Genomic DNA, 14138 nt, shown 5'->3' with positions numbered 1-14138 from the left:
TTCTTGGTTGTTTCCATCATTGCGCGAAGTTCTATCCATTTGGTTGAAACGAATCGTCCATGTACGTGACGGTTGCTGACGTGGGTCAGTGATGGAGACGTGTCAGACTTTTCGTGTGCTCGAGGTGCTACAGTTGCCTTTCGTGTCCCCTCACAAGCTGTCAGGGACACGTGTCGCGCTCGTGTTGGCCAAGACCTGCGAGTGGGGGCGCGTGAACTCTGGCACCCGCCGTATTTTTCTTTTCGTGTCCTCTCATACAGTTGTCAGGGACACGTGTCGCGCTCGCGTTGGCTATTACCTGCGAGTGGGGGCGCGTGAAGTCCGTTCAGCACCCAAATTTCTCTCTCCTTGGCCTATAAAAGCCAGCCCTTGGAGTTCTTTATCCTTCATCTTCTTGTTTTCTCTTCTGATTTTTTCTTTCTTTGTCTTCTGAAATATCCGTTCTTCAGAAGTTTCCGTTGTTAGATTTGACAGTTGTATGTCTGATAGCTCGGACTCGTCGAACCTGTCGATCACCTCAATCGTCTCCCGAAAACGCCGCGTCAAATCCGTAGTGATGTCGACGTTGAAGAAGAAAGGCAAGGGGAAGAAGGTTGCTGAGGGCTCATCGGAGGAGGTAAGGAGGACGAAGGTGGTGAGGAGGTGGAATGAAATCCCCTGCAAATTGAGGCAGGCTGATCTTGACAGCCTTATCGCCTCTCAGGGCTTTCCCACCCTGTTTGGCTGCATGTTGCCTGAGGCCGGGCAATCGGCGGCGGACCCGCCTGCCGGTTATATATCCCTATATTTCCATTTTTTCACCCACTGCAACCTTCGTCTCCCGATTACAAGGTTTGTGGGTGCACTGCTGCAGTTCTATGGGATTCATATATCCCAAGTCCATCCTTTTGGACTCGTGCGCATGACTCACTTTGAGTTCATGTGCAAATCCCAGCGCGAGGAGCCTACCCCTTGGCGCTTTCAATATTTTTATAAGGCCAAGATCCAAGACAATTGGATCTCTTTTATTCCTCGCAGTCAGAAGGTGAAGTGCTCCACTGTCTCATTCAAGAGCCTTCATGACTGGTCTGAGAGGTTCTTCTACATTAGGGCCGGTGTAATCCCCATCCGCATGACGATGCGCGCGATCGATTCTGCGCCCGCGGATGCAGATGTTATTAAGAACCCAACCGGCGCCTGGGTTAAGAAACTGACCGATGAACCATCCCCCGCGAAGAAAATTTGCGAGGAGGCGATGGTGGGGGTCGGCATGAGTAAGCTATGGGCCGACAGCGCGCTTGAGCCCGTTATCCAAGTCGACGGGTTGTGTAAGTTTATTTCATTTCTTTATTTCTTTTTCTGCGCGAACATAATTATTTTTCTGATATCAGTTGACTTGTTTTTGCGCAGTCACCAAGGATTATATCCACGCCGCTTATGATGATCAAGTGGAGGGTGGCTCCGTCGCGCTTGGCGCTGGGGAGGTTGGTTTCCCGGATCGCTTCGATGACATGTTCATCCCAGTGGATCTGGAATTTGACTTTGATGGCGACGCGCCTGGTAAGCCTTCACACTTATGTTTATTCCTTGAGAATACCAAATTTTGCTAACACTTGTGTTGCATGTATTGTAGATGCGCTGGAGAACTACGAGCTGGAGCTCGCGGAGGAGGATGAGGAAGAGGAGGCGCCCCTACTAAAGCGCAAAGCTAAGGGAAAATCAGGCGCAGGGGGTAGTAAAAGACAAAAGAAAGATGACACCCCTGTCGCTCATCCCCATGCTCAAAAGAAGGGACCTAAGGAAACCCAGGTGTTTACCACCATGGGTTCTTTAGCTTCCCTGCCTGTGAAAGTGGGCAGACCTCCTGTCCACTTGAGGTATGGTAGCGTCACCTCCTCCGTTCGCGCGGCTGAAGAGAGAAGCAGTGCCGCGCCTGCGACAGGTATACTTTGCTTGTCTTCATCTGATTGAATTATTATTAAACCTTTGCTCCTTTGAATGTTTGCAGGACCGGCGACGGTTGCAGATCAGCCACAAGGTGCTGAGGCTGCGTCGGGGTCTGCTTCGAAGTCCCCCGTTCTACCCTCTGAGAAGGGTAGAATGAACTTTATGGCGATGTTCGCCGCGCGAACAGAATTGCGCCAAGGTATGTTTTGCACATTTGACTTCTGAATTTTTTATTTTGGATCCAGTCATAAACCAATTTTCCTTGTTGATTTGTTCGTAGGAGTTGTAGCTGGCGTACAAGTTGCCGGTGACATTCCTGGCGCCGTTGGCGGCGCCGCTGGTTCTGGTCCTGCTCCTGCTAGTGCTGATTCTCCCCTTATTGGGGTTACAAAGGAGCAGGAAGCCGTACTGCGCGCCGAACTGGCGGCGTCGAGACCTCCCTCGCCTCCTCCTACGCGCAGCCCTCTCCGCGAGGCTGGTTTGGAGCCCCCCAGGTCGCAGGAGAAGAGGCCTATTGAAGAAGATGAGGAGGATGAGGGGGCTCAAGCTGAGGGCTCCTTGGGAGGCCGCGCCAGCCCTGCGATGCCACAAGTCTTCGCAGCGCATACTTCTGGTGGGGCTGGCGCTGAGTTTTCTGCTTCATCCCCGCAGGTATGTTTTAATTTGTTGCTCCGCTGGGCGTACCTCCATATAAGTATGTTTATGACTTAGAACATTTCTTGTGTTTTGCAGGGAAGTGACCACGTTTACCGCCCGAGATGGAATATTAATGAAGACAGTTCCTTCCAATCCATGGGCGTATGCGAGGACTTCTGGGCTCATGCCGTGCCTCCTACTGAAAGGAGGTATCAGGAGGAGCGCACCCGCGCTGACTTGCTTAATGATCACATTTTCGCTGGGTCAGCTTTCTTTGCTGCCTCCCAAGAGGTTCATCGTGATTATATTAAAGTACGCGATGCTCTTGTGGAAGCCCAGCGAGAGGCTAAGGTGGCCGCCTGGAACCTTTCTGATGCTCGCGCACGAGCTGAGAAACTCCAGGCGGAGCTCAGCGAAAACCGAGCAAGTGCCAACACCGCCTTTACTAAGCGCGGGCTTGAGCTCCAAGCTGCTAGGGAGAAGCAGCAGGTTGCAGAAGCCGAAGTTGCCAAGTACGCGCGGAGAGTGCGTGTCTTGGAACAACAGGCGGAGGCGCGTGACCAAGCTATCGTCCAGAGTATCACTGAGAAATCATCACTGGAGAGCGAGGTTGCGCGCCTGAAGAAGTATTTGGCGACCGCGCAGGCCGATAGAGATGAGGCCCTGGCGACGGCAGCGTCTAGCCAGGAAGCACTTGATGCTGCGCAGGCGGAAAAAGAAGAAATTTTGGCGGCAGCAGCGTCTGATAGAGAGGAGCTAAAAAAGACCAAGGAAACTGTGGAATTATTAAACTCCCAGGTTCCTGCCCTCGAGACGTCTATTGCTGGCCTCGCGCAGGATCGCCAATGGCTAGTGTCACAGGGCATGACTCGTTGCGCTTTGGCGATGAAATATTCTGCCGAGTTTCAGGCCCTTGTGATGGACTGCAATGCTGCCGCGCGCTTGGTGGGTCGAGCTGAAGGGTTTACGGATGGGTACGAATATGGTATGTTGAAGAAGAACCCATCCGAGTACCCTTACAAGAGCGAGGCGGCCTGCGCGGACATGGCCGCGGTGGGGGAGAAGTATATGAATACTCCCATCCCCATCCTTATGCAGGTACCTTGACCTTAATGAGTTTTACTTGATTAATTTTCCAAGTGTTTTGTACTCAGGACTTTTCTGTTGATTTGCAGATAGCTGCGCTTGCTGACCAGCCCGACCTCGGCGCGCTAAAGAAGTTGCTTGATGATTGCGAGAGGGCTGGTGGCGATGATGGTGGCGCGGGGGATGTTGCCCCTGCCAGCGCTTCTGGCGCGGCGAATGAATCTGCTCCTGACACCGTCGTGATAGAAGACTCCAATGAGGAGGAAGAACTTGACTATGGTCAGTTAGGAGATGAAGAGGAGCAGGCTGCGCCAGATGCCGAGGGCGATGATGAGGATGATGAAGAGGCTAGTGTCAACGTGGAGACTTGAGAAGCCCTTCATGTTTTTATTTTTATTTGTAATTTGTAACTCATCATACTTGTAAATTTCAACGCAATGGAATGAAATTTGTTTTCCCTTTTTCACATCTTGCGCATTTCCACTCATCTCTTCATGTTTGCTTGTATAGATATTAGATATGCTTGCACGTTAAAATAAAACAAGGCTGTAAGGAAATTATTCACTTAACCATAGTCTTATTTTGTAAGTGGTTTCGCAGTATCTTATTTATGCTGACACGCGCGATGACTTTTCACTATTCCTTTTTTGCGCCTCGTTGTCGCGCGTTTTTTATATGGAATTATGAGTTTTAGCCATTACATGTCAGCATGTGTTACTCGGATATCCACTATGATTCCGCGCGCGACCTCGACCTGAGACCTTAACAACTATGATAGGGCATGTACTTTGCCTTAGTTGTGTTTAAGGATTTTTATGATCAGGCTGCGCGGGATGTAAGATGGATGTTTGTGAGTGTTTTGAGCTAAGGCTCTTTGTTTTGGGCTAAGGCCCTGACGTTTTTAGAGTTAGGACCCATTAACGTGTTTTGAGCTAAGGCTCGCGCATGTATGTTTTACTTCGTTTTATTTTGTTTTGAAGTCAATATAGTGTTGTCATATTGCTCCAAATTAATAAAGGAAGTGTGAAACATGTATGCAAAGGTAATAGAACAAATATTGAAAGATAGCGCGAATCATCATTCATGATGGCTTAAAAGCCTTGATTACATGTTTGAATTTTTACATGAAGCACTTTCTAAGCTGTGCTGCGTTCCACGCGCGCGGTATCTTTTTTCCATTTAAATCTTTTAAAGTGTACGCGCCTTTCCCCAATTCTTCTGAGATTTGATAAGGTCCTTCCCAATTGGGGGACATTTTTCCTGGGGGTATTGCGCGGCTAGCTTCATTGTTTCGAAGGACAAAATCATTTTTCTTATATTTGGCTTCATTGATGATAGCCGCTTCTCTGCGCCCTTCAAGCAAGTTGAGGTCCAATCTTCTTTCGCTCTCGTTATCAGTCTTGCTCATCATGAGTACCCTATGGGATGGGCATCCAATTTCTGCTGGGATCATAGCCTCTGTCCCATAGGTTAGGCTGAACGGGGATTCGCCATTGCTAGTTTTGCTTAATGTCCTGTGCGCCCACAGGACATTAGGTAACTCTTCGACCCAAGAATGGGATTCTCCCTCCAACCTTTTCTTCAGCCCATTTAACAAACTTTGATTTGCGCGTTCCACTTGTCCATTCCCCTGAGGGTGATAGACTGAAGTGAAAATTTGTTTAATGCGCAATTCTTTGAGCCAGCTGGAAATCTTCTTGTCAGTGAATTGCTTGCCATTATCGCTAACAATTTCCATGGGCAAGCCAAAACGGCATATGATGTGGCTCCAGATAAACTGCTTCATTGACTCGGCTGTTATTTTCGCTAGTGGCTTGGCTTCAACCCATTTTGTAAAATAGTCTACTGCCACAACCAAAAATTTTACTCGCCCAGGCGCCTGCGGTAGGGGACCCACAATGTCGATTGCCCATTTGTGGAAAGGCCATGCTGAGGTTACCGGAATCAAGTTGTTCTTTGGCCGCATGGTGTTTGGCGCATAGCTCTGACATGCTTTGCACTTTTGGATCTCTTTTAAAGCGTCCAAGTACATGCCTGGCCAATAGTAGCCTGTGCTCATTGCCTTGGCAACCACCATTCGCGGGCCAGCATGAATTCCACAGATTCCTTCGTGTATCTCTCTGATCACGTAGTTCGCTTCCTCAGCATCCAAGCATTTCATGAGCGGCCCAAGATAAGAGCGTCGATATAATGTATCGTCAAGTAGTTCATAGTTCTGCGCCTTGTGTCTTATCTTTCTCGCCTGTGCGCGATCGTCCGGTAACTTCCCCTCCTTCAGGAATTCCATTATTGGAGTTATCCAGGATGAAGGGGTTGTATGAATTACAAGGACAGATTGCGTTTGCACTGACGGGTTGCTCATCACTTCCACCCTGACATCTTTGCCAAAGTGATCAAAATTAGTTGATGCCATCTTACTCAACGCGTCAGCGGACTTGTTTTCGCTGCGCGGGATGTGTATGATTTTGAAGAAGTCAAACTGCTCAACGAGCTTTTTTGCCTGCTCTAGATATAGAGGCATGGTGTTCTCCTTGGCATCATAAAAGCCATTGACCTGTGCAGCTACCAAGTAAGAATCAACATGGGCCTCTAGCCTTTTAACTCCAAACTTGCGCGCAATGCGCAGACCAGCCAGCAGGGCTTCATACTCGGCCTCATTGTTGGTACTCTTGAAGTCCAACCTAATAGCATAAGTATATTCATGATTCTCAGGGTCCATCAGTTTGAGGCCTGCGCCGGACCCTTCGTTGTTGGAGGCTCCATCAGTGAATAGCCTCCAAACATCTTCTTCATCATTTGCTCTCGGAGGATCTACCTCGCGCTGAGCTTCTTCAATCTTTCCCTCTGGGATTTCCGTGATGAAATCCACCAGAACTTGACCCTTTATTGCTGGACGGGGCTTATAGGTGATCGTGTGTTCACCTAACTCCAGCGCCCACTTTGTCAGCCTTCCGGAGAGCGCGGGGCGTCGCAGGACTTGTTGGATGTTGTAACCAGTCAGAACTTCAATAGGATGACCATTGAAGTATCTATGAAGTTTGCGCGACGCGTGTGTTAGTGACAAAACTAACCATTCCATGATGGAATAGCGCGTCTCAGGGTCTGTCAGCACTCGACTCACATAGTATATTGGCGTTTGGATCCCCTTGCGATCCACCAATAATACTGCGCCTATGGCGCGGTCTCCAGCTGACAAGTACAATGTAAGGGTTTCGCCAGGAAGTGGAGCTGTGAGCGCGGGCAGCTTTATGAGACATTCTTTTATCTCACTGAAAGCTTGCTCAGCCTCAGGCGTCCACTTGAATTGGCTCTTCTTCAAGCAATTCCTCAAAGTGTTAACGAATGGAGTAGATTTGCTGGCGTGGTTCGCTAGGAACCTGTTGATTGACACCAATCTACCATTCAGCTTCTGAACCTCTTTCATGGTGGATGGTGAAGGCATTTCAAGGATGGCTTCCACCTTTTCAGGGTTCACCTTGAAACCATCCTTAGTGACCATTACACCAAGAAATTTCCCCTCTTCCGCGCCGAAAGTACATTTGCTCGGGTTGAGCTTCATGTTAACTTCCGTTAGGCGCTGAAGAGTTTCCTCGATGTCTTTGAGCATTTGTCTCTCCTCCCTGCTCTTGATCACCAAATCATCAACGTAGACTTCCAGATTTCTTCCAATTTGTTCATTGAAAACCGAATCCATAAGTCTCTGATAGGTGGCTCCCGCATTCTTTAAACCAAAGGGCATTTTTGTGTAACAAAAAACACCCTTGTCGGTTCTGAAGGCAGTCTTGTCTTCGTCCTGTGGTGCCATTTGAATCTGGTGATAGCCTTTGTAGGCATCCAGGAAACATTTGAGCTTGAATGGCGCCACGGAGTCCACCTTTGCGTCGATGTTTGGGAGGGGGTAACAGTCTTTCGGACATGCTTTGTTGAGGTCCTTGAAATCAATACACATCCTCCATGACCCGTTGCTTTTCTTTACCATCACAGGATTGGCTACCCACGTCTGGTATCGGATCGGGCGGATGATGTTTGCGCGCAACAGGTCCTCCACTTGCTCATTCATGGCCTTCGCCTTTTCATCCCCCATGATTCTCTTTTTCTGAGCAATTGGCTCCACCGACTTGAACGTGTTAAGAGAATGTTGCGCCAAGTCTCGCGGGACCCCCGTCATATCGGAGTGTTGCCACGCGAAAACCGACGTGTATTTTGTGAGCAACTTTTTCATTCTCAATCTCGTTTCGTCTGAAATGGTAGCGCCAATTGTGACCGTTTGCTCTGGGAATTTTGGGTTTAAAATCCACTTCTCTGGCGCATTGTCCGCCATTGGAAGTTTCATTCTCCCTTCCCGCGGCGTACTTGTCACTGCGCACAAATGATCGCGGTAAACAAATGTTACGCCTGTTGGTGTAGGGAACCCCAATGCGCCGTGCGCTGGCGACGGTACAGCATTAAATTGGGCAATCGTTCCCCTACCCAGGATCATATTGTGGCATGACGTGGTGGGCAAGACCAAGAAGTTGACAACTTCGGCTCGCTTGTGCTCATCATCCCCCATAGTTAGTTCAAACTGAATCTGGCCTAGGGGATGGATGATTTCATTTGAGACACCACAGATTGGTGCGTTCACAATTTCGAGCCGCGCTTGGTCTGCCGGGTCTAGCTTTCTGAAACATTGCTCATACATAATGTCAGATTCGCTTCCAGTGTCCACCAGGACTTTTGACACTTCGTAATGAGCAATGTGTGTGGTGATGATGAGAGGACTGCTTATTGAAGGGCCTCCCCTGATTCTTGGGAAGATAACTTGCTGCTCGCGCCAATCTCCGTTGATTTGCGCGCTTCTCTTTTTTGATGTCTGCCCTTGTCGTCCCCCTTCAGCCACACAGATTCTTTTGTATTTCTTGTTGGCAGAGGCTCCTTCCGGTTGCTCATCTTCTACTCTTTGGTTTTTCACCAAGTGAGCCAGCCTGCCTGACTTTACATCCTTCTCGATCGCATCCTTTAAATGATGGCATGCGTCGGTGTTGTGGCCCGGGGACTTGTGAAATTCACAATATTTGCCACTGTTTTGCGGTCCCTTGTAGTGTAGTTGCTTTGGTGGCTTGAATTGGACATTCTCAGTACTTAACACCTGTGAAGGTGTTTTAGTGAGGGAAGTCCATATTCTTGGCAGAGGTCTGCTAGGATCTCTGCCGCCCTCCCTCTTGTCACCCTCCCCGCGACTACGAACATCTTTTTGGGGCTGGGGTGAGCTTGGTTGCACTTGCTTTTCTGCGGAAGAAAAACTTGTTGGCTGCAACCTGGACCATACAGAGTTCTGTTTGGCCCTCTTCTCTTTGCTGCGCGGTGATTCAGCCTGATGCGCTCTTTCTCTTGCCCTATCTTGGGCAATCTGTTTTTCATTTCTCGCGAAGACTCGCGAGGCTTCCATTAGTTTTGCCCAAGTGGTGGGCATACCATCTTTGCTTACGAGAGCTCGGCGGAGTTGATCACTGCGCGCGCCTTGTATAAAGGCCACGCGCAGGAGCTGCTCAGTTATACCCCCGATTGCCAGGGACTCCTGATTGAAACGAGTGATGTAATCTTCAATCGTTTCATCATTCCTGCGTATGCAGTGCATGATGTCATCAGGATCGCGCGTGTGCCTGCGCTGCTGTACGAAGTGGGCTTGGAACTTTTCTAATAGTTCATCGAACCCATCAATTTGCCCAGTCGACAAACTCTCGAACCATACCCGCGCTGCGCCCGTGAGGCAGCGAGCAAACATATGACACCATGTTGGCATCGTCCAGCTCTCTAGGTTTCCCGTGTTATAGAAACCTTGCAAAAAGTCATCTGGATCTGTTGTGCCATCATATTTGCCCAGACCACTTGGCATCTTGGTCTTGTGCTGGATGGGAGCCTGCGCGATGCGCGCAGTAAACTTTGAGTGTTTTACCAAGATGGCTGGTCTGTAGGGTGTGGTTACGTCCACTTGCCCTCTGACCGGTGGGCTGTATGGCATGTGCAGATCCAGATCTGCTCTGGCTCCAGGTGCCATGTTCACAGGCGCGCGGAGCTGTGAGCCTCCTGCATGAGTATCCCGCGTCTTCCTCATGCTATGCACTTCTTCATCACTGAACTCAGTGTGTGCAGTGTGAACAGAATGTCCTTCTTCCGGCGTGCGCGGCCTCTTTGTAGTCTGTTTATCAAACGCTTGCCTTTGTGTTTGGTCGGCTAGCTTCTTCTGTTTGACCATTTCGTTGTACTTTTCCATCAGACGCCGCTGCTCGTTTATGAGCCATTCATTCGGATAATTTGTTTCTTCTTCTGGACCCATTGGTCCTTTCAGTTTCGCGCCGGCCATATTTTGTAACGTGAGATCGTCTGGAGGAGTTTCAGCCTGGCCGTGAGGGGTTGTGACGAAGGGACGGTTACTGGTGGTACGCGTAGAATCACGCGGAACCCTCAGAACCTGCTGTCCGTCGTTAACACCCTCACGTTCAATATCCTCAAGAGCTTGATCAACGTTACGAACGCCAGAAACCATGGTGATTGATTTTTTTGTAGATCTGATTAGATCTGATTGCCGTTTGTAACAGTGGATGGCGCCAATGAAGAAACGTGGATCTACTCACTGGTAGCAGATCTACTTTCCTCGGGTGTGATTATACTATTTCACCGATGGTTCTTCTGGATCAGTGTTCTTCCACCTACAAAATGAACAGCGCCGTTACTTACCCCTCAGAAAGGGACAGAGGGGTCCTCCTTGGGGTAACCCTCCGGCGTGAGAATAAGTATGTGTAGGAGAAGATAATAATGTGTGAGTAAGGGAATTGGGAGAGTATTGCTTAATAGCTGAATACTGTATGTTACTCTGTATGATTATTATGATTCTCTCTGTGTATGAGAAAGTAACTGACTAGGGCTGCCTGTCAGTGAATGTAATTGAATATGCTTCAATGTGAATCAATGTGTCCTGTAACTGTGTACGTTATGATGTATTTATAGTGCTAGGGTTTCCACTGATTGAGCTGAGACCAAATTAGGGTTTTGCTGGCCTCCTCCAATCGATTTGCGCCACGTGTCCCTGGAGACACCTGGTGCTCTTTCATTGGTTATGATCACGTGGTAACCCATGAGTCATGCTGAGCTGTCCAACTTTCATTTAGCAGCTGTCAACATCAGCATATCCTTATTCCTTAAAAAGATGCCTTCTGGAAGGTTGTCTGACGTGCACAATCAAGGTTGCCCTAATCCTGATTTGGATAAGGACGAGGTTGATTACGTGCACGTGTGATATGCGCCCATCCTGAGGATGCGCGAGGTCTTCTCTTTATTCTCACGCGCAGATATTTCATGCGCAGATGTGATATGCACGAGCATGTGATATGCGCCGCGCGCATATGTGATGCGCGAGCATATGTGTGCCTGGGCATATGATGCCTGAGCATGTTTTGTATGCGCCATGCGCATAGGTTTTGGCTTTGTGCCTTCATAATGTGTTTATCTTGTGGGTTGACCCGCCTTGCTCGGTGTTGAGGCGGGTACATACCTCTTCATATATCGAGATTTAATTGGTAATACATATCTATACTATGTATAAAGCATGAGTTTAGGATCTCTTAAATTTTAAGAGGTATAAAACTCATTGTTTTATATACAACACATAATGCATCAAAAATTTAAAAATTAAGAGTAATTAAGTCTTTACCCACAAATATTACATAACTATCATTCTTCAAAATATACAAACTTTGATCCCTCAACTTCACTATCTTTTTTGTAAGTTTAATAATAGTTACATCCCCTAATTCAAAACCAACTACCCCATGATTTTTTAACGGCCATAATTTTTTCACACGTTAATATTTTTTCAAAAGAATTAAATCATAAAAACGAGCATTTTATTCTCTTTAATTTGGGTATAATATTGCCATAGTTTTTAGTTTTAAAAATTTAACATGTTACGCGCTTATCATTTAAAACCGCCGAATAGGTCGAGTCGGGCGAGTTCATGTCATTTGTAAAAGTACAATAGGGTCGGAATGAGTCGATACAAAAAAATGGTTATGGTTCGGGTTCGAGTAGAAATGGGCCAGGTCAAATGGCTCTCGAGTCGGAACGGGTTTGAGGTCAAAACGGGTTGGTTTAAAAAAATATTTATTTCAAATTACTGTATATTGATTAGGCAAGTTTTAATATCGGTAACGTGCATTCCCGTCCGGTTACGCATGTTCAATCTTCGATTACACGGAACTGGCTTTGCATGATTTACGCGTCCAATTTTAGGCTAACGTGCACACTGGCATCAGGTTACGTATGCACCGACACGGACTATGCATTCATTGTTGAGTTGCGTGCACGCCCCGCTGCATTGCGCGGGTACCTTGCTAGTATGTAATAACAAGTAAGGACAGGTCAAAATCAAGGAAAAGTTCAGTAGAAAAGACCAAAACTCCAAAAGAAAGAAAAGAAAAATAATAATTATATAAAATTAATGCTAGGCCCAGGACCATTTTGAATGGGTTAGCGGGGCCAGAAGCCCATAGCACCAACACGTAACCCCTTCACGTGCCTCGTCATGTCCACCTGTCCGTTTTCTTTTGTTGCCGCTCCCACTCCCACTCCCGGGACCTCATTTGTATTTATAATAATAATCTATAAATATATAATATCATCAGACGGCGGTCAGAAGTTTTATTTTAGGTTTCATCTAATAGACTTTTTTTGTCTGATGCCATAGATTTGAATCTCACTCACGTATTATATCTAAATGTAAGTCTATATAAAACGATCAATATGTAGATTAAGCCGCATGACATTAGAACTTAGGACATAGTCAAAATGTTTCTCTTTCTAAAAATATATATATCATCACACGTATAATAATAATATAAAAATAGTTTTTATAGGATATAAGTCACGTCCTGATTACTAAATAAAAGATATTATGGACTATTAAGTACCTCACTTATGACATTATTATAATATACTCGTTACAGTATCTTAATGATTTTAATAATGTGTAAATAAATTTAAAATAATTATACGCGTTTTTGGAACACATTTGTTCCAATGAATCTAGTCTATAAAATCTTCTTTTACGTCAGGACCTTACTGATTTTTTTCAAATAATATCTTCAGAAACCGGTTTGTTTAGTGGGTTTGGATAATTGGTTGATTTTGCATCACATAAAATGTTAGATTTTGTTTTTTGAATGTGTCATCGTCAATCAAACAAAGACGAAAGGCTAAATCGACGAGTCCCAATATGGTCACATCATAATATAGATAACACGCATCAAGGGTGCGCTAGTCTTGTTTTCTTGATTGATTGTTTTGCTTGTTTCGTCTTTTGAATATGGGGATGATTTAACAAGGTATGATATGAACATTTGTAAAACTCTATTTAGCATTAATAAAAGGTGCATTTGACACTATTGGAGTTGGACCATCCATATATACACCACCATAATGGAAGACAACATATTGGTTTGTCTTTGGAGAAAACAAATGTAAAAGCATATGACACACTACGTGGTTGGGGACACACACATATGACCAATCATATTATTTACTACTAGGCAATGGTTAAAAAAAATAAAAATGAAAGATTAAATAGGTAGCAATAAAGATTTAGAAATAAAAATATATTATCATCCCATACACAGATTCACACATTCCCAACTCAAAGCAAATTATAATTGGTTATTTGTATAACAGTTCATTCAATTTGAAATTTTCATCTCGTTAAGTATTATGCGCAACGTAAAAAAAAGTAAGATAAGATGATGAAACACATAGTGTGACACATTGTCACATATCATATCAACAGACATATGATCATGGCCTCTGGCCTCATTCATGTTTTGTGTGCGTGTGATTCTATGTATAAAGATGTACAATTGGTTCGTTACGAGTACGGTTTTTCTGATAAACTGAAACTTGGTCGTACTTGCAGGTCGGGTATACCAAAACCGGTTCCACGTAGGGTCCGGAACCGGGTTTTATGCCCGCCTTTATTTAGCATGCAATGACCGATAAGAAGCCCAATGAGAGATGCATACAGGCCCAACACTAAAAGCCCAATGAAAAGGTATGTGTAAATCTAGCATCACCTAGCCCATTTTTAAAATTCAGTCCTTGAGATTTGAGGCCCATTTAAATCCAAAAGCAAAACACCCTTGATCTAGACACGTACAAAAAAATCGGTCTGGAACCAGTTAACCGGAAACTGAACCGAACCAGTTCATATCTAAAACCAGTTTCAGCCAAACCTGTTCCCAAACCGAACCGGACCGCCGGTTCGTATAGAGGTTCGCTCGTTTCACAATGAAACAGGTTTTTTTTTCCTCAAGCCGGTTTTAATCAGTTTGGCAAGTTCTACGCTTAAGCCAGTCTGGGTCAAACCGATTTTGACCATGCAAAACCCAAACTAGTTCGGTTTGGATAAAAACCCAATTTTGTACACCTCTACCCGGATCTGGATCCAAACCCGGATACAAGATTAG

This window comes from Bidens hawaiensis, unplaced genomic scaffold, assembly GCF_021521415.1.
Source record: "Bidens hawaiensis isolate Kalapana, Puna unplaced genomic scaffold, B.hawaiensis_p1.1 tig00001575_1, whole genome shotgun sequence".
Taxonomy (NCBI): Eukaryota; Viridiplantae; Streptophyta; class Magnoliopsida; order Asterales; family Asteraceae; genus Bidens; species Bidens hawaiensis.
This window is presented reverse-complemented; position numbering follows the sequence as displayed.